This window comes from Oryctolagus cuniculus, chromosome 12 (genome assembly GCF_964237555.1).
Source record: "Oryctolagus cuniculus chromosome 12, mOryCun1.1, whole genome shotgun sequence".
Lineage (NCBI taxonomy): Eukaryota > Metazoa > Chordata > Mammalia > Lagomorpha > Leporidae > Oryctolagus > Oryctolagus cuniculus.
In genome coordinates this window covers 28,131,339-28,153,178 of record NC_091443.1, presented here as the reverse complement: position 1 = coordinate 28,153,178, position 21,840 = coordinate 28,131,339, and the positions used below count along the sequence as shown (strand labels likewise).

Below are 21,840 nucleotides of genomic sequence, written 5' to 3'. Positions count from 1 at the left end.
GGAAATTCTTTGTGTGCAGCAGGGCTGCATAGGTGAAACAACTTAGGAAGTCACTCCACTCTAAAAGAAATAGGAGTACCAAAAAACCCGGTAGTCAAGATAAATACTGTTTGAATGCAACATTTCTAAACAGCAGAATTAACATAAAGAAACATGAGGTTTCCAGTGTTGCACGTAAGGAGCCTGGGAGTCACTACTCACAGCTAAAAATAAGTAAAAATAAAAAATTGAAAAATCAAAACTCTTCTTAAATGTGGCCACAAGGCCACAAGTCTAGTACCTGCTAACGCTAACTGATGGAGTAAATAAAGGGGAGAGTGATCCAACATGGGAAGTGAGAATCTCAGCAGACTCATAGAATGGCAGATGTCCTAACTAGCACTCTGGCCTCAGAATCAGCCCTAAAGGCATTCGGAGCTGGCTGAAAAGCTCATGAGAGTATTTCAGGCATGGAAAGCCAAGACACTCTGGCAAAAGATCTCTGTGAGTGAGATCCCAGTGGAAAGAACAGGCCATCAAAGAAGGAGGTACCTTTCTCTGAAGGGAGGAGAGAACCTCCACTTTGACTATGAGCTTGTCTAAACAAGATAAGAATCGGAGAACTCAGAGGGCTTCCATAGCCTTGGAAACTCATGACTGGAGCATAGGGAGATTACTGATGCCATAGACAGGAGTGTCAATTGGTAAAGTCAACAACAGGAGTCACTGTGCACTTACTCCTCATGTAGGATCTCTATCCTTAATGTGCTGTACATTGAGATTTAATGCTATAACGAGTACTCAAACAATATATTTCACTTTGTGTTTCTATGGGGGTGCAAACTGTTGAAATCCTTACTTAATGCATACTAAACTGATCCTCTGTAAAAAAAAAAAAAAAAAAAAAAAATTATCAATTCCCAACTTGACTCTCACTGGGATTAAACATGACAATAGGTCTGCTCTGATTTCATCATCATTTTAAAAAATCATCTATTATTTTTCACTTTATGTTTCTGTGTGGGAGCAAACTGTTGAAATCCATACTTAATATATACTAAGCTGATCTTCTGTATATTAAGATAATCGAAAATGAATCTTGATGTGAATGGAAGGGGAGAGGGAGTGGGAAAGGGGAGGGTTGTGGGTGGGAGGGACGGTATGGGGGGAAAGCCATTGTAATCCATAAGTCGTACTTTGGAAATTTATATGCATTAAATAAAAGTTAAAAAAAAAAAAAAAAAAAAAAAAAATGTGGCCACAAGGCAAACACCTGCCCCATGGAGATCCCGTGTGCCCACAGTAATATGGAACACTCTGGTAAAAATCTCCAGGAATCATAAAGTTGCTACTGATAGAAAATCCCCTAACCAGTGGCAATCTGCCTCAGATAGAAATCTCCCAGATTATAATCTGAGTTGTAGCTGTTGCCAGCTACATTTATCCATTTATCCGCTGTTCCCTTGTGGTGTATTTTAATAAATTTAACTGCTCACTGCTGTGTTCTGCTGGTGCACTCTTTCACCACCTGAGACACCTGCCTCCATCAGTCCCTATCCGCAATGGCCCCAAAACTGGAGACAAAAATAGGTACATGAGGAGAATCACAATTTACTGGAGTAGAAACTCAGGAGCAGACACCTCCCTGGGAACCAGCACTAGAGCAGGAAGAACAGAAACACAATTGATGAACCCTGGAGGCTCAGGGTGGACACGTCTGAGCAGCAAAACCTTAACGTGACCCAGTCATAGTTCCTTCCCCTATGCTTGTGTGAATTTTACCTCCATCGACTCAATCAGGTCCTTACAGTAAATATCAGAGACAAAAATGTGCATGTTTTTTGACAGGAGGAGGAGAAAAGCAACCATTTTGAAATGTGCTAGGGGCTGGTGCTGTGGTGTAGTGGGTAAATCTGCTGCCTACAGTGCTGGCATCCCATATAGGTGCTGGTTTGAGTCCCTGATGCTCTACTTCTGATCCAGCTCTCTACTATGGTCTGGGAAAGCAGTAGAAGATGGCCCAAGTCCTTGGGACTCTGCACCCACGTGGGAGACCTGGAAGAAGCTCCTGGCTCCTGGCTTCGGATGGGTGCAGCTCTGGCCGTTGCAGCCAATTGGGGACTGAACCAGCAGATGGAAGACCTCTCTCTGTCTCTGCCTCTCCTTCTCTCTCTGTGTAACTCTTATTTTCAAATAAATAAATAAATCTTAAAAAAAAAAAAAAAAGAAATCTTCTAGAGCACTCTACTCTCTTAATAAGGTCTGCCCTCAGGACAAATGAGTTAAGCAGAGCCTAATCTGCTGGGTTTTGATTACAGTCTAAATGACCTGGAGAAAGAGAAATAGCCAACCCCAGCACACACTAGCGATAATGTCTCCCACAAGGGCTGCAAACAACGGAGAATCACTTGTGAAGATCACGGTTCAAAGACATAAGCTACTAAGAGACTGAAACCTAATCTTGGAAATGGATTACACACACACACACCCCTACCTTCTCACCTCATTGTTAAAGTGCAGACTGTCCAGGTACCAAGGACAATTTACAGAACACATGGAAAGATAAAGCCTGATTTGGAGAGATGGAACACACCTTAGCACCAAGTATGGCAGGGATATTGGAACGCCCAGATTGAGAATTTAAAACAGTGATGATTAGTATTCTGAGGGTTCTAATGGATACAGCAGACAGTGTGGAAGGACCATATAAGCCCAGAAACCGGAAATCCCAGGAACCCAAAGGAAAAGCAATACATTGAAAAGGTGCTTAGCAGAAAAGAATATTGCCTTCGATTGAGTTATTAGTAGCCTAGAAAAAACTCTTTAACTTGAGGGTGCATCAACAGAAACTTCCAAAACTCAAAAACAAAAATAGCAAAGACTGAAAATGAGCAAGCAAACAAATAAACAAAAAACCACCAAATCAAACACAGAACAGAGCATTCAAGAACCATGGAACAACTATAAAAGAACAACATATACATCATTGGAAACATAGATGACAAGAAAGAGATAAAGGAACAAACAGGATATTGGAAACAATAAAGGCAATTTCCATAATTTTTACCAGAGACCAAATCACAGATCCTGGAAACCCAGAAAATTTCAAAATATAATCTACATATATGCTTATTCTAGCTAAAAAATATGCGTGAAGCCAGGGGATCAAAACTCTCCAACCATAAAGAACCAAAGATGAGCAATACATCTAACTGCTTCTCAGAAAGTGTACAAACAAGAGAGTGCAGAGGGAAATCGGTGGGGAGTAGAGAGAAAACAAGACAGAAATGAGCCTAGAATTCACCTTTGCCTTGGGCTCAGACCTGGCTCTGCAAGACACTTCCTGACTCTGAGTCCTTCTAGTCCTGGCCCATCTCTGCAGTCTTCACGAAACCACCATGGACTTGACCCCTACCACAGCCCCGCTCCTCCAGGGAGACTCATGGGTCTTCTCTCCCTAACTTGACTTTCCAGTCTGCTGAGAACAGAAGACCAGACCCTAAGGGATCAAGAAGTAGGCAAATGTGGTTCTATAGTGCTTCAGGTACCAATTGCTCATAGTTTGTCTTGACAGGTGTGCCCCTTTTCCCGGTCTCTGACCCTCATTCACAGTACTTTACCTGGATCCCCTCTGAACATGTGATGAATCTGTGGAATAAACTCACTCGCTGTGAAGCACAGAATGTTAAGATCAATGTAAGGGGCCCTAATTACGCTGCACAAGAGGATATTTCTCCAAAGCTTTGCTTGCTGAGATAAAACACTAAACATTAAATTCCATGTATCAGTCCAAGTGAATACTTTCCTGTAGGCCCTCCTAATTTTCTAACAATGAGTCTTTTCAAACTGTATGTAAAGTCAGTTTTAGAATATAATGTACCAAAATGACACAACACTTCTTCCCCAAAGACCAGGTTTTATTGAGTAAATAATGTATCTGGATGACAGCATTAAGAAGACAACTTCTAATAAAATTAAATTTTTGAAGTCTTAATTAAATCCAAAATAGGCATTGTGTGCCAATACAAAGGACTTCAAACATCTCTTCATCTGCCAAATGTTACCTAATTTGATCTCAGATTTTATTTCCCTCATGCATACTATGTCCTACTACCTGAAACTTGTATGATTGGCATTGAAAAGTTAGAAGAAACACAGAATGTTAAGCATTACATGCAAATTTTTAAAACAACACAAACAGATGGAATTTACTAAACAAATGAACGTTTTTCAGGACCAAGCCTAAAGAAATAGAATGACTGGTTTATGATTTAGGTAACCTGACCTTTAAAAAAAAACATTTATTTTAGATTTATTGAAGAGGTAGAGAAGCATTAGACACACACACACATACATAAACACACACCTCCCACGTGGTGGCTGGAACCCAATAACTTGAGCCATTACCACCACCTCTCAGAGTCTGCATGAGTAGGAAGCTGGAATCAGAAGCTGGAGATAGGAACTCAACCTAGATACTGAGACGTGGGACACGGTCTTTTAACTGGTGACTGGTAACAATGGCTGGCATTTTCTAAGCTAGTGTCAGATGTGATTCTAGACTCCTAATGGGTTAACCCATTACTCCTGACAGTAGATCGATTTACTTTCCTTTTGAATGTTTTTCATATGAGGAAACAGGTACATACAAAGAGTTAGAGACTTAGAGCAGTTCAAGACACGCTACCCTAAAATAAAGAATAGTAAGCCATAACCCAGCTGACCTCCCTTCACTGAAAGGGCCACAGGACTCCCATTCCAGGGGTCCTTCCCTCTGTGGGAGGGAAAGGAACAGTAAACTGAAACAAAGAGGGGGCCGGTGCTGTGGTGTAGCTGGTAAAGCCGCCGCCTGCAGCGCCAGCATCCCATATGGACAGCAGTGTGAGTCCCAGCTGCTCTACTTCCTATCCAGCTCTCTGCTATGGCCTAGAAAAGCAGTAGAAGATGGCCAAGTCCTTGGGTCCCTGCACCCACATGGGAGACCTGGAAGAAACTTCTAGCTTCTGGCTTTGGATCGGCTCAGCTCTGACTGTTGCGGCCAACTGGGGAGTGAACCAGTGGATAGAAGACCTCTGTCTCTGCCTCTCCTTCTCTCTCCGTGTAACTCTGACTTTCAAATAAATTATTAATCTTTAAAAAAAGAAAGACAAGAATTTTACAAAATAAAACAAATAAAAATGCGCTTGCTGAGTCCTCCAGTTTATTGTCATTGGATCTTAGCCCCTTTTGTCTAACCATGTTTCTCCTCAGCTGTCCATTTCATCAGATGTAGCATAAAATATATAGTTTTTCATAATTTTTTTGTTTCTGAAGGCTTCTGTATTACACAGAACTTAGATAAATAAACTTATATATTTTGATATTAAAAATTTGTCCTATAACATAGGGGTCTTAGTCTAATATAGCAATAGGTGAGTAAAAGAGATTAGTTTTTCTCTCCAGTTTCACACTGGAACTTGGAGGGAAGCTCTTGATATACACATATTAATCTGGAGGGAAGACTTGATATGTCACATATGTCTTAACATTCACTTTGACATCCTTCAGTAAGCATTTCTGACTTAGGGTTTACAAGCATTCTTTTTCCCTCTTTCATTAACTCACCAATTGTTCATGACTTGCAAAAATGAACTTTTATATCATACAGTAGCCATCTGCATCCTTTTAAAATCACGGGCAATATTTATATGCCATATAAATGACAGCAAAATGAGTACCTAAGAGAATTGTGCAGATCTCTCATCAATTGCAGGGTATCCTATATTCTCTTCCTGTTCCAGCTTGGATGCTTTATCAGCCTACTTAAGTGTGAAGTAAAAACACCTGCTCCTCTTGTTCCACTAAGGAAACAACAGGCAAAAACAAAAACAAAAATAACAAATGTACTGAAGCAACAATCACAACTTATATAATAATATGCAACTTTAAAGCAGAATTCTTTGAAAATTTTTTCTTCTGCTCTTTACAAAATTGTTTGCTCATGCATCAAATTGTACAAAATGCAATATTTTAGTTGATAAACACTGTTCATTATAATGAAATGAAACTAGCATCAAAGGCACATGATTGAGAAAGTCTATAACACACTAAAATTCAGGCTACCAGCCAAACGGTACAGCAGCTTCAAAAATCAGGAAACTGAAGATGTATGATTTGAAGCTGATAATGCATAATTTCCAATGAGCTCGAGGAAGGTGAACAGTGGTGATACAATGAGTTATTTATGCAGAGTATTATTTCTTTGCTGTCTGGTTGCTCCAGCTCCCTAGAGGTTAGGAACCCATCACCTGCTGTTCCTCAGCTGCTATGATCACAGAATATAACAGGTGGAGAGAGCTATGTTCTCAGGGCTGCTGCTTCGCAGAGATAAGGCTACAGGTTGGAGAAGTAACAGCCATCAATAATAGACAGTTACTTCTCCACTGTTATGTTAAACAATGCTGCCTTGCATACACGGAGGAAATATGATGAAAGAGAGTTCTTTAAATCACTTGAAATACTTATCACTTTGTTATTCCAGAGCTTTGTGTTTTCGATCTCTTTTATTTCTTCTCCCTGCCCACAACCCTTGCCCAGTTCTATTGCCAAAATGCAATGATTTAAGAAACCAGCTTAAAATATCGGTCGCCTTTCTTCACTAGTGACCTCGAATGTATTGGTGAGCTATTTAGCCACCCCTGTCACTCAGCTGTCATTCACAACATTGTATCTCCAAATAGCAAAGCACTGCAAAATCTGCTGTGCCCATTCAGAAATGTGTGTTATGCCTGGTAATGACCTGGCCACTAAAATAAGCTGACTTCCAGAAGATGAGGAAGCTAGCTGCAATCTTTAGAATCAGAGGCATTTACGTGGTTCTTAATTCTATCAAAACACAAAATCATTCTACTGGAAAGCTCCTAAATATGCAAATACATACTCCCTGCCCCTGGAGTGTGGTAGAAAGGGTCAGGCTGTGAGACTAAATAGTTCTTCAGATAATTTACCATTTTCATCAGATACTGTAATTGACAACAGCTTTTATTTCCTGGGAAGCAACACATGGATTGCACTTAGCACAGTGCCTCGCCTACAATCACAGATCAGCCACTGATGAATATTACCAATGTATTTTCAATTCTTTTTCTCCAGAGAGGCCCTTGAGTACTACCTTCAGGGGCTCATTTTTCCCACTCAGCCTAGATACTCTGAATTCTTGAAAAACAAGCTGAAATGGCCGATTTCAGCCTACCTCCAGGCTTACAGCTCCATACATTAGCCATTTACTTATGGTATGTACCGGGGTCTCTAATTGCATAGAAACCATGATGAGAAATTTACTGTCACTGGATTTTTAAGAAGTGAAATGATTACATATACAATGCCTGAGTTAATTTTACACATTTTAAATCCACATATTTTAAAAAATATTTCTCTAATTTTCCCTTAATTTCTATAGTGCTAGCACCTTATTCTTTATTATTGATACAGAATTTTGATTCCTTCATTAAGCCCAATCATTTCAGAAACAGTAAGACAGGACCCTTGGAAGATGGCTGAATATTCACGCTGTCATGCAAATGATGAGATTTAAATGCAGCTTAGTGGCATTTTTTATTTTGTGTAAACTTATATTGTCTTACTTACCTTGACAACAAATTCTGCCAAATGCAAACTGCAGTTCCTATTGTCATCTGAATACTATTGCTAATTTATTAAAATTATTTTTAAACATTTATATTTTCATATTTGGGTATATGTACACTTTAAATATTAGCTTATTATAAGCTGTGAAATAATTTGCAATTTTTAGAAGAAAGCTCTTTGCCAGATGAATGCATTTCTGGTGTTAATAAAGTCAGAATGGGAAATACAGCACAGCAGAGCTTCTCTAAAACACGGTATCCTCTGTTAGACACCCAAACCATAGGCTTCAGCCTGAAGATTCTTTGGTTTTTCTACAATTTATCCGAGCTCATTAGGCTCACTGGAGGGTCAGGATTGCCCTTTGAAGCAATAATTGATGACCTAGACATCTTTCTCCCTTTTCCTAAATGTGGGTGATTTCACACATGGGGATGGTGGAGACCACCGAGGTCCTCCAGGCCGTGCCATCTTTCCAGCTGGAAATCCTACCAAACCGCCCAGTGAAGAAACGAGTAAGGCAGCACGGGCTCGTACTGTCCACTCCGAGCCAAAGATTCCTCTTTTCTTCAGTAACTTGGACCTTTGGGAACAACAACTCTATGAAAATCTTCTGGCTTCCTGATCTCTCGGTAGCTAGCCAGCTCATGATTGCTTTCTTGACTCCATGTTAAAGATCCATGGAGGCCTGGCTTTGCATTCATTCAGCATCTTCTAGCACAATATCATTCAAGGTGGAGTGGGTGGTTATCTGCCAGGGGAAGCATGCGGCAGTCTTTCTGTTAAGAGGCATGATCTACAAGACCATGTTCACTTTAAACACCAGATACAAGTTTGCAGTTTCCTAAAACCATCCATAGGTTACACACACCTCACTGGAAGCTGTTCTATTCATATAGTAACAGTTGAGGTTTGTTATACGGAGAGGATGCAGATTAAACGCAGCCAGTCAAGGAGATGCACAGGGCAGAGAAAGGAAGAAAGGGTTTCCAAATGTGAAGCTTCTGTTGTTTTCAGGATGCACTACACTCCTGGCATCAACGTCTGATGTTACGTGCAGAGTGCTGATGGGCAAGGAAACTCATCTGAGCCTTGGGAACCAGTCTGTACTGAGACTCCATGTGTGATGGCCCACATAGTTGATCTGTGGTCTCCACACTGTGGGGAGCTAAATAGATACCACCTGACCCCAAGTTCCTGTCATAATCCTCAATTTTCTGCATCCAAGGCCCTGTGTAAACAAATACACCCTCATCAAGGACATGCCAAGGGTCTAGTTGAGTAGTTAATGAGGATAGCAGAGTGCAAAAGCTAGACCTCTCTTTTGGTAAGTTTTAGTCCATTATTACACATTCTTCAAGTATAATTTGTCAAGATAGTTTTAAGAAAAAGAACTTTTAGATGTTTGAGGCTGCCTTAACCACAAACATGCATTTTTGATAACCCCTGAACATCAGTTGAAATGATTTAACTAGTGCCCAACCCCCCCCCCCAACCCACAGAGCTGTGCACTCCTGTCATAAATACACCTTTTACAAATGAAGTATATGAAGCACAAAACACACTCACTGAAAGGGGACATTTGCCCTTTTACATGATGACATGAATCTCATATGTGGTAGAGTGAGGTGGTAATGACATCATCTCTTCCCATTCCTAGCAACTAGCAAGCGATCCATCATATTAGAGGGGAGGTTTTTTTGAGCTCAAGAAAAATCACAAAGAAATTACTGGATGCTAACAACAACTTCCTCCCTTTATGACTCCTATCTAAGCTTAAGCAATTTTTTTGTTATTTTCAATACTCTTCCTTATAATGAAAGCATTTTCAAATTGCACAATCGATGTGGTCCAGTAATAAAGGTATTTATAAATGAAAGCATGATGTGGTATGGCAACATTGTCAAGGTAAATTCCTCAATGTAATATTGGTGCATGTATTTGTGTGTATGTGTGTGAGATTTCTTTCAGATTTGCAGTTTCATCCTATCTACAAGGAAGGTTAAGAAGTCATATTGTAAATTATATCTCCAATGATAGTCAATATTTATCTTATTTATACCTAGAAAATGTTTGACTCGTATTTCTCTAATTTGTGAAAATTAAATTGTATGCACTGCATTATGGCTATAATTAGAAATAGTTGATTATTTTTCTTAACATATTATCTTACTGTATGCATAGAAGAATCTTCAAAAATTCATAGAATATACACATAATGAAAAACCTATACATGGATTTATGGGTTGTCTTGTACCAAAATAGACTTCTCATTTTAAAACTTTGATTTTATTTGAAAGGCATAGAGAAGGATACACTGGTTCTTTCTCCAACTAACCACAACCAGCCAGGACTGGGCCAACGTGAAGCCATAGCTTGGAATGCAAGTTGGGTCTCCCATGTGGGTGGCAGGGACCTAACCACTTGAGTCATCTTCTGTTGCCCTCCAGGATGAACATCAGCTGGAAGTTGGATCAGCGGCAGAGGAGCCAGAACTCAAACGAGGCACTGTGAAGTGGGATGAGGACATCCCACCAAACACCATCCCTTAAACTTCTCTCTCTTTATTTTTGTTTGTTTGTTTGTGAAGACTTATTTTGTTTATTTGAAATGCAGAGCCATGGGGATAGAGAGAGAGAGGAAGAGAGAGAGATAGAGAGGAATGAGTATCTTCCATCTGCTAGTTCACTCCCCAAATGGTCACAATGGCCAGGCTGAAACCAGAAGCCCAGAACTGTATGTGGGTCACCTGTATGTGTGTGGCAGGGGGCCCAAGTGCTTGGACCATCTTCTGCTACTTCTCCAGTTGGATTAGCAGGAACTTGTATTGGAAGCAGTATAGTTGGGACTTGAGCCTGCACTCTAATAAGGGATAATAGCATTGCAGGTGGTGGCTTAACCACTTCATCACAATGCTGACCCCTAAATTTATCTTTTGATTCCATTTTGAAGTATACCTGTCAAACATTAAAATAACATATTTTTATCATATTCCTTGCATCACAAATGAAATTTTTGTAGAATTGTTATAAAGAAAAATAGCCTATTCATTTATTATCCTTGTTATGATATAAAATGGATAAACATATCAGCTGCATAGCATCTCAACACTGAGTGTGTGACATTTACTAATCTATCCTACAAATATGTGCCACTATTTATTTCTCAATATTTTAATAATATTCATTGAAACACATACACATACACATTTATGTAAATTGATAAATGAAACCAGACATTATGTGACAAATGAAAGAACTGGACATTTGGTTTGAAAATGAAAATTGGCTTGACTAATCAGACGTACTGTCAACATTTTTCATAAATTGAATAGGCTAAATCTGCATTTCCAAAATGTCTTGACAAAAATCTTTAAAGTTTGGTCGTAAAATATTAATTGGAAAAACAATATCAGAAGTGAAACATCTCCATTCCTCCAACTTCATCAGTCAAGATCTCAACAGACAGTACATTCAAGTTAGGATTTTCGGGGCAATGATTGATTTACAGAGGAATTAATTCCCTGGAAATGATGAGTTATAGAGGAACCAACAAGCATTAGGGCCAAGCAACAGTGAAGCTCTCACTAGAAGGAGAGTTAAGCTTACAGCCTTGGTGTTTGGAAATGAGCATTGTTCTTTGATTAGGGACACAGCCAGTCTGTGGTTGCCAAGAAGGATCCGCAAGAACAAATACACTGACTTCACTCACTTCTGTCTTTCAGATCATCTGCTGTAGCTTTCTATTGGTGCTGCCACCGAGAAACTGGAAGGCATGGAAGCCCAGTGATTGCTCCAAACATGCCAAAATACCAAGTCACAAAATAACGAAGAAAGAAGAATAAATTAGGAGGGGCATCCAGGAGTCACTCGACACAAATCCACTTTATGAAGCTGGACAGATGAGTTTAAAAGGTGGAGTAACAGTATAACAAATTATTTGCGATCTCATGACAAATTATTTTGCAATATCCCTCCAAAAGTCAAGGCAGCAAGTAATTAATATTTTAAAAGTTATTTTGTAATTCACATTGCTTCAAGTTCTTTTTTCCACTGAATGGTAACCTAATCTATTTGCCAAATGATAATAATTAATTTTTCATCTTAGACATTGTTATTTTGGCAAAAATTCTCAAATAATTGAGTTACATTGTTAAAACCCTTCCCTCGTTTCTTCCTCCCTCCCTTCTTTCTTCTGTTCCCGTCTCTCTATACATCCATCTCTCTACATATATGAGTATAAACATGTCTTTGATACATTAATATAAAAATGTATGTAAGATTTATTGTTAGATGCCATATTCTAAAAATAACCCATTAACAAGTTCAGCAACTGAAAAATAGCCCTAAAATCTTAAGATATGCATTTGTTTAGAAAAAAAATTAATCATATGTTAAAATTACTTACCAAATTTGGGAGGGTTATGATGTTAAGATAAATCATGTACTAACAACAATGATAATGTAACTCTATCCAGAAGGGAATCAATTTAATAAAGTCTATATAAAGCAATTTAAAATTTTAGGATACATACATATTTTGTGACAGAATTAAAAAAGGTTTTCCATAAAAGGGTTTAATCACTAAGTAATATTATATTGATGGGCACTGTAGTGGTGTAAGTAAAATGAAAATATAAATTCAAGATAAAAGAATAAAATATGAATGTTAAAGAAGAAATTATTCTCATGTGTTTTAAATGATTGAGGAGGATTTCAAATTATTACTTCAGGGGGTAAAAAAAAAAGCAGAGATGAACAGCCAGTCTCTCCAGTGAGGATGTACTCTAATGTGCTGGTATCTTATAATTTATATCTGTTTATTAATCCTCTTCTACCGCTTCTGAACAAATAACACCTAGAAAAAAAATTTGCATCCTAATATTTGAAATACCTTCCTAAATTTTACTTCTGAAATGTCTAGTATTTAGTACTTTAATCTTTTTTGTTGTTATGATGACAGGAGGACTGGATATATTTGGTGTTTTCCCCCAAAATTTATAGTCATTCATGTCAATACTATGAGGGTCTTCATAGCAAATGTTATAATGAAAAATCTGTGCTTGAAGGCTATCATTTCTTAGCACCAAAATAAACATCCTTTGATTTCACTTTTCCATGAACATTTGTAGTACTCTTGCATTTTATGGGCACACTTTGTTTTCTGTTGGTAGAACAGCACAGCACAGACAGGATAAAAAAACAATGGTTTATTTGGCTCTCAGTTGTACAGGCTGGGGAGTTCGAGATCTGGTGAGAATACATGAGAGCATGGTGAAAGGCCATGTGAACATGTGAGTAAGAGAGAAAAAAAGCTGAGCAAACTCTTAGCAGGAGCCCACTCCTGCAGTAACTAACCCGCACCCACAATAAGGGCTTCAATCCATTTAGGAACACAGAGCTCTCGGGACCTAATTTCCTTTTAAAGGCCTCAACCAGCAAATAAATTGCACTGAGTTTTGGAAGAGCCATTCAATTAAAGCACGCCCATCATGACCCTGAATCCTTCATCAAATCTTGTATTTCCTTTTCAATTTGTTTTGGCACTTTGTGTTTTGTTTCATAGATCTGTTGGTCATGTGATGTGACTGAAGTTTTATTTACAATTTCATTACAGAATAACATCTAACTGGTAAGGAACATTTGTCATTCTTTTTCAAAATTTACATATTTTCTAACTGTAAGATAATTTTCAATTTAAACAATTGCTTTGGGACTGCTATTGGCGGTACAATCAAGTTGTTGCTGAACAGTTGGGTTATCTGTCTTGATTCAGGGAGACTATTGCATTGTTGACAATAATCCCTATGGTTTCTCAATCTGGAGCTAACTACGGTGAGCAGAGGCTTTGTCTCAAATTATCACAGGGACTATGTATTAGTTGAACTCATGGTTTCCTTTGCTCTATGTATACGTGTGATAGTGATGGTAATGTCGTGGATTATTTTTCTAAACACAATGTCTTTACACATGTCCTTTGGAACTGCCAGGCTTGCTAGGTTTTCTTGGTTCTCAGATCAACTGATTATATGAGGTCTCTCTAGTCCTTGAATTTGGATTGCATGAATTTATATCTAGGGAAGGCCATTGATCTAGTGGTATTTTTATTGAAGTATGCTAAACCTCTTGATTCAGCTGTTGCTATATGTTTCTCTGAGAGATTTATTGTTTTCTTCACAGAAATCTTACAGATTAATGTTGTTTGTTCAGTCTTATTTGTACTGTGAGTAAAATACTTTCACACTACTTCCTAAAAACCAGTTTTTCATAATATTATAGAGCTATAAAACAGAGTGTGAGGCCGGTGCCGTGGCTCACTTGGTTAATCCTCTGCCTGTGGTGCTGGCATCCCATATGGGCATCAGTTCTAGTCCTGGTTGCTCCTCTTCCAGTCCAGCTCTCTGCTGTGGCCCGGGAGGGTAGTGGAGGATGGCCCAAGTGCTTGGGGCCCTGAACCCACATGGGAAACCATGAAGAAGCACCTGGCTCCTGGCTTTGGATCGGCACAGCACCGGCTGTAGCGGCCATTTAGGGAGTGAACCAGCGGAAGGAAGACCTTTCTCTCTCTCTCTCTCACTGTCTAGAACTCTGTCAAATAAAAAAAAAAAAAAGAAAAAAAAAACCAGAGTGTGATATAGTATAAGTATGATGTACCTTTCTGACATCTTGTTGGGTTCTCTCATGGGGTTGGATACTATTTTGTTTATTAAATCTGCATGTTCTATTATAAATGATAGCAAAATGTTATTTTTAATCAACTTATGTATTTGAATGGGAGGGAGGGGGAGAAGGAGAGAGAGAATGTGTGTCAGCTGCTACACTTCGCAAAAGTCCACAACAGTCAAGGCTAGGCCCAGCTGTAGCCGGAAGCCAGGAGCCAGGATCTCCATCTGGATCTCGCACGTGGGTGGCGATACCCAAACACTTCAGCCACTGTTGGATCCCTCTCAGGCTGTTCATTAGAAGGAAGCTGGGTAGGAAGCAGAGGCAGGAGCTGATGCCAGGCATACTGATGTGGAATGTGAACATCCCAAGTGGTGGTTGAATAGAACTATTATTATGTTATTAATTTCGCATTCTTCAGATGACTGAGTTCTCTAATATTTTTACTATATATCTTAGAATAATGTTAATAATAACTGATGACTGGGGCATCAATTTGATGATTTATTTCCTTGTTGAGTGTTAATAAGTTGTTTTCTACTCATTTCTGAGATTCTTGAATAGGACAAAGTGCTTTCTCATTGTCTTAGTGTGTTATATAATTATTTTTAAACTGAAGATGCATACAGTTTGTTTCAAATACCTCTGCAGCATTTAAGGCTATTACATTGTATTCTCTCCTTTAATAACAAATTTTCCTAGTAGGTATCTAGTCCTAAGTTATTCTTGAATTTACCCTCTAAATAATTTTCCCCTTCATCTTCGTGTATTTCTTCTTATACTTAGATTTATTACACTGTTCTTTGTACTTCCAAAACTGAATACTTACATTATTTATCTTTCATTCACTCTTATTTTCTCATAAAACTTTTAACACTTTAATTTTCCATGAAAATTTCATATGAATTGCATGGCATTTTTATATGTGGCATTCTCAGTTTAGGTCATTTCTGAGTGGTTTATAGTATGCTTTGATTTCCTATGTAAGCCAAGAAATATTTGGAAATTAAAAAAATATGTGGTCTGCTTCTTTCCTCTGTCTGTCTCTTTCTTTTCCTTCCATTTTCTAAGCTCACAATAAAATTGAAAGTTGGGAAAAATTCTTTTATGTTTGGATTTATTATATCATTGCATTTTTAATGAAGCACAAAACCTTAACATTATGGCAAAGGTTGAGGCTTAGCCAACAGCAACTCTACAACTTTGCTTACTAGAAAAGCTGTCTAGTTTGACTGTAATGTTCCCAAGAGAAGAGGATTAACTCTCATTGGTTTTCATTATTCAGTCAATCTCGTTCTCCTTGACAGATCTTTGTTCTCATAAGTGTCCTTGCAGTTGCTAGTCAGCAGCGCCTAGTTCTGTCCAGTGAGGTGCACCTGGAGGAATCCTGAGCATTGAGAAACAGCAATCCTTTTAGTGCTTAAGGGGAAAACACATCAGGATAGTTCTTGCCTCTCCTGCCTCCTGCCATTGAATGAAATCTGAATATGTGGTGGTCAGAGCCGGGACAATTCATTTGTGCTTGAGTAGTAAAACACAAAAGTTATGGGAATACAGTACAGGTAACAGCTCTTCCACCCTTTTCTTTAATAAGAGACTTTCTGAATTTTATCTGTGTTCTTGGCTGCTTGGGATAAAATCTACATGGACCAGCTATTCTTGATGCTGGTTGATGTCAGTTTAAGTTCTGACCAACGATAGGTAGCCGCTGGTGTTTTCTCTCCTGTATCTTTTGATATTGTTATAACATGAATAATACAACTGTAGCTAAAGCAATCTTTCCACATTATAAGGCAAATTGGGAATGGAAGCCATTCAACAATTATGCACCGTGATAGGAGGATGATGAATCTCTAGTTTATGGAGCACCACTGGAGACACTGACTACAGATAGGAAATGTTCTACAATAAAATATAAACTTCTGTTTTCAATCCCATCTTAATTGTAGTTTTCTCGTCTTTAAATATAAAATAAATTCTAAATGATGCTTAATACTGACATAGATTCTTGAATTTTTTTTTTTTTTAGAGTCACATAATGGAAAGGGTAATTGCCTAGCTTTAGGTACTCATCATGGGAAATGGTATTTTCTTCTTTCTTGTTTGGTTTCTTTTTTACTTGCTGGAAAATCACTCACCACAGTTAAAACATGAAATGTCACAGGCATATTCATATACTTTAATAATTAATATTAGCATTTGTTTTACCAAATTTTCTAAGTTCTTTATGTGAGAATAAAAAGAGGTATGCCAATAACTTACTAGAATTAATTCTACTGAGACGTACTTTGAAGCAGCATCATTCTTGAGAACAATCTATCAGCCTATATTGCTGATTTTCATAGGCAGAGCTTTTAAAGAAGCTAATCTTGCTTGCAACATAGCCATTAAAACATTCATAGTCAGCTATCACAAACATTTTTCAGCATCAGAGGAAAATTTGTATTTGATTTGGCTCTTGACTACATATATATGTATGTATGTATTTGTCCATGTGTTTTCTCAAATGGCAATATTTTAACAACACAAATAATAGCTGAAATTCAAATGTATTCTTTTGGGACATTATATATTATAAAAGATATGACAAGTGAACTAAACTTAGAAATTTGTTATACATGAGTGTACCACAGGAAGTTTGTAAAAAACTGAATTGTAAAGTAAGCTTAAAACTAATCTTTATCGCCATGTTTATATCAACTCAATTCACCATAGCTAAGATACGGATTAAACCCAGAATGTCTATCAATTGAGCACTGGATAAAGAAAATGTGGTACATATCCACAATGGAATACTACTCAGGCATAAAAAGATTGAATTTCCTGTCTTTCGCAACAAAATAGATGCAACTGGAGACCATTGTGTTTAATGAAATAAGCCAGGCACAAAAAGAGAATGTCATGTTTTCTTTGATCTGTAGTTAATATAGAATACAAAAATATAATATATATGAGTGAATTTGACATATTGAGATTTGATTATAGTGCTTGTCTATACTTCTATGGAAAAGTAACCTTTCTATTTTCATGTTTAATTATTTATTTAGTAGAGGATTAATCCTGTGACTATAAAGTAAATAAAAAGTATATTATTGTAAAAATTAAAAGGAAAAAAGAAAGAAAGGAGGAGGAGGGTGGGTGGGAAGTATTATTATGGGCGTGACACCATATAAATAAAATACATGAAATCTGTTGTCTTTATAAAAATAAAAATTTTAAAATAAAATGAAACAAAATTAAAAGATAAGTTTATTTGTGAAAAAATGAAATTCAGGCATTGGTATTTTGGCACAGAAAGTTAAATTGATGCTTAGGACACCGGCATCCCATATCAAAGCCCTGGCTCAAGCCCTGGCTGCTCTGCTTCGTATCAGCTCCCTGACAATGTGCATGGGAAAGCAGCAGAAAGTGGTCCATGGACTTGCCCTTGTCACCCATAAGGGAGACCTGAATGGAGTTCTAGACTCTTTAGTTTCAGCCTGGCCCAGTCCCTGCCTTTGCAGTCAATTGTGGAGTAAATCATCAGATGAAAGATCTCTTTCGGTCTCTGTCATTCTGCCTTTCAAATAAATAGAATAAATCTTTAAAAGATTAGAAAAAAATGAAATCCATGCATACTTTCTTCATAATACTCATTTCTATGAACTTCTGAAAGATGCTCCATATTAAGTTAATTCTTAGTTAATTTGACGAAGAACGCTCAGGGGCAATAAGTAGTGTAGACAGGAAGACAACTATTCAGGAAAGGAGAAGGCTGTGGCCTTTCCCAGCAGAATGCGATCTCAGGGTCATTGTGTCTTTAAATTGCCAGTCTATTACTACTTGAATATCTCGGAGCTGTATGTACAAGCACAGTCAACTCTTTCATCGCCAGGAGCATAGCTGGAGGATATTCAAGCTATCTGCTGATCTCTAGCTATGTTTTAGACAAACTTTATTTTATAAAGAGTCCCTAGGCTCAACTATGAGGCGTTTTGATGCCCGTTTGATTGATGCTTCCAGCCATAGCCCTCAGTGGTTTGGAAATATTTAAATCCTTGCTTAAGTTGTTTCACTATTAGAAAGCCAGTGTGTAGAGCTGCCAGAATATTTGTATTTCTTTCTCTGTGGCCAAGAACCGATTCCATGTTCCCCGAGAGAATTTTATTTTTTGATGGCTTTCCCCATTCTGATGTCTGCTTTCCAAGGTTTTACAGAAAAATCTGATCTTTGAAGCTGGGTTTCCCTGCTTATCCTTCTGTTCTTATTACTTCCAGTTTGTTTCTTCCGAGTAAGGGGTTAGAAGTCATTCATACCTGATTCTGAAAGGAAGCTCTGCTGGTATTCAGGTAAGGCTGGGCTACTGACCCCAGAGCCACTGGTTCCATAAAATGCAGGTTGCAATAAATGAATGAAGTTGTGCCATAATAGAGCCAGATATATAGTAAATTCTAATGAACTTCAGTTTCTCATTTTCCTTTTTACCCACACTGCAGCTACATTTAATACTTTTGTATTGAAGGGATTCAAGGAGGGATTTTTGAAATATAACAAATGTAGGTTTTCAGTCAACATTTATTGTATGTCTACACTCCAATCAAAACTTGTTTTTATCCTCTTTGCTTCTGAATTATTTGGTTGGTAATTTGTAACTCGGAACTTTCTTCATTAATTGTGCAATTATTCATTTTCAAGCTAGAAATTAATTCTGTAATTATCACACAGTTATTCTTAAGTGTTGAAAATTAACTGAAATGTGATCCCTGTTAAACATAAGAGTGGGAATAAGAGAGGGAAGAGATGTATAATTTGGGGCATGCTCGGGCTGACTTGCCCCAATTGGTAGAGTTGGAAACATACCAGGGGATTCCAATTCAATCCCATCAAGGTGGCATGTGCCAATGCCATCTCACTACTCCAAGTGATCAATTTCAGTTCACAATTGATCATAATGAAAGGACTAAGAGTCAAAGGGAGCACATAAACAAGTCTAGTATCTGCTAACACCAACCGATAGAATAAATAAAGGGGAGAGTGATCCAACATGGGAAGTGAGATACTCAGCAGACTCATAGAATGGCGGATGTCCTAAATAGCACTCTGGCCTCAGAATCAGCCCTAAAGGCACTCGGATCTGGCTGAAAAGCCCATGAGAGTATTTCAGGCATGGAAAGCCAAGACACTCTGGCAAAAAGATCTCTGTGAGTGAGATCCCAGTGGAAAGAACAGGTCTTCAAAGAGGGAGGTGCCTTTCTCTGAAGGGAGGAGAGAAGCTCCACTTTGACTATGACCGTGTCTAAACAAGATAAGAGTCGGAGAACTCAAGGGGCTTCCATAGCCTTGGAAACTCATAACTGGTGCATAGGGAGATTACTGATGCCATAAACAGGAGTGTCAATTGGTAAAGTCAACAACAGGAGTCACTGTGCACTTACTCCTCATGTAGGATCTCTGTCCTTAACGTGCTGTACACTGAGGCTTAATGCTATAACGAGTACTCAAACAGTATATTTCACTTTGTGTTTCTATGGGGGTGCAAACGACTGAAATCTTTACTTAATGTACACTAAACTGATCTTCTGTAAAAAAAAAAAAAAAAAAAAAAAAAGAAAGAAATTATCAATTCCCAACTTGACTCTCACTGGGATTAAACATGACAATAGGTCTGATCTGATTTCATCATCATTTAAAAAAAAAATCATCTATTATTTTTCACTTTATGTTTCTGTGTGGGAGCAAACTGTTGAAATCCATACTTAATGTATACTAAGCTGATCTTCTGTATATTAAGATAATCGAAAATGAATCTTGATGTGAATGGAAGGGGAGAGGGAGTGGGAAAGGGGAGGGTTGTGGGTGGGAGGGACGGTATGGGGGGGGAAGCCATTGTAACACATGAGTCGTACTTTGGAAATTTATATTCATTAAATAAAAGATTAAAAAAAAACAAAAAAACAAAACAAAAAAAAAGAAATCAAATAATACTAATTTCTTTCTACATTTGGATGATTACACATTCTTTGGAATTTACTATTATTTACTTTAATGATAAAGTCATTTATCAGTTTTTAGAATTTAATGTGAAGTTTTCAAGCTTGTATGCAAGGTGATTTTAACTTAAAATGAAAATAATATTTTATATTTAGATTATGTGAAACACACTGCTTTCCTTTTAAGCTTAAAACAGTGCTTTATGTTAGGTCTAAGAAACAGACCTTTTAATATTTCAATAAATTACATCAGCCTTCTATTATCCTTAGGATTAGGCTTAAGTGCTAAATCTGTATTCAGTGTGACTTTTTATGTCCCCACAATTACCTTGTTCTCACCTGGACTTTGTACTTACACTGCAATTCTTAATCTCCCAGTTTCATAGCAATACTGTTCCACTTTTATGTGCAGAGAAGTTTCCCTCTTAACTCTTGGGAAACCAGAATCCTCTCTTGGCAATCAGCCATGTTTGCTACCTCAACTATTAAAAAATCACATTTATGCTTTGGAACTTGGTAAACTCATGTTCCATAAATTATGCATCTTTCTGAAAAAAAATTCCCAATAGTGGGCAATTCAATATTTCCAGATAAATTAAATAATCTTCAGGAACAAAATTAATTAAGTGTAAACAGTTTTAAAATTCAAAACATTTTTCATTAGCCATTAATCAAAGACACTACTGAAGGAACTAGATCATTAAAAACAATGGATGAGAATTTCTGCATCCACTTAGGATACACAGTTTGCCAAAAGATGTTCTTCCCACCTTAACAACCTTAACAAAGAGACTCTTGAAGCCATAGTTTTTCCAGCTCATCAGATATATGAATATGCAATGCAGTCTACTTAATTACAACCCCAAAACTGATTAGCCTGATCTACAATAGAAGTAAACCACGTATCCTTTTTTCAATCCTATTGAAACCACTGAAGAAGGAAGAAGCCACCATGACCGTGACAAAAGAGGCAGTAATAATAATTTTAATAAGTTGTAAAAGACTGATAATGGGTTGGTATGACAGTTTAAAGTCCCTGAGAGATAGAGACAAGGAAAATCTACACCTACCTAAAAACTCTTCTGGAAGATTGATTGAGCACTACTAAGAAATACTAAGGGCAGCAAAGGAGAGCTGAGAAAGACTCCATGTGACTTTCTGGTGTGTTGGGATTGCTGAAGTCAAAGAGCGCAGCACTGAGAGAAATCCATAAACACACCAGGTACTCATCTGCAGAGGTGTGATGGGCTTGCTAAAATTTGAGGGCAGGCCAGGACAATTGAAAGAAACCCTCTGGGGCCTCTAGGGCATACACTGAGAAAGGAGAAGCCATCAACCCATGCTGGAGGAGAGCTGAGAGTAACCACCAGGGTGCAGCAGGTGCACATAGATTCATGATTATGAGACCCATGAGAAAGAGTGGAGGGGCTCTCCACAGCACTCTGCATCTTGCAACACACAGGACACTGAAGTCACCTGGGGGTCTGGGTGCAGTAAAATAAAGACGTGATAAAACTCCAGGGAACATAAACATGGAGTCTGAGGACTAGAAAATACAAAAATGACATAAGTGCTGATGTTCCAAGTAGGCTAAAAGAAAGTTCCTG

At 37.9% G+C, this 21,840-nt stretch overlaps 1 long non-coding RNA gene across 1 annotated transcript in view; it reads right to left on the bottom strand.

The window, feature by feature from the left end:
• Nucleotides 1-21,840, bottom strand: part of LOC103351248 (uncharacterized) — a 406,717-nt gene that overhangs the window by 49,518 nt on the left and 335,359 nt on the right. The window lies entirely within an intron of this gene.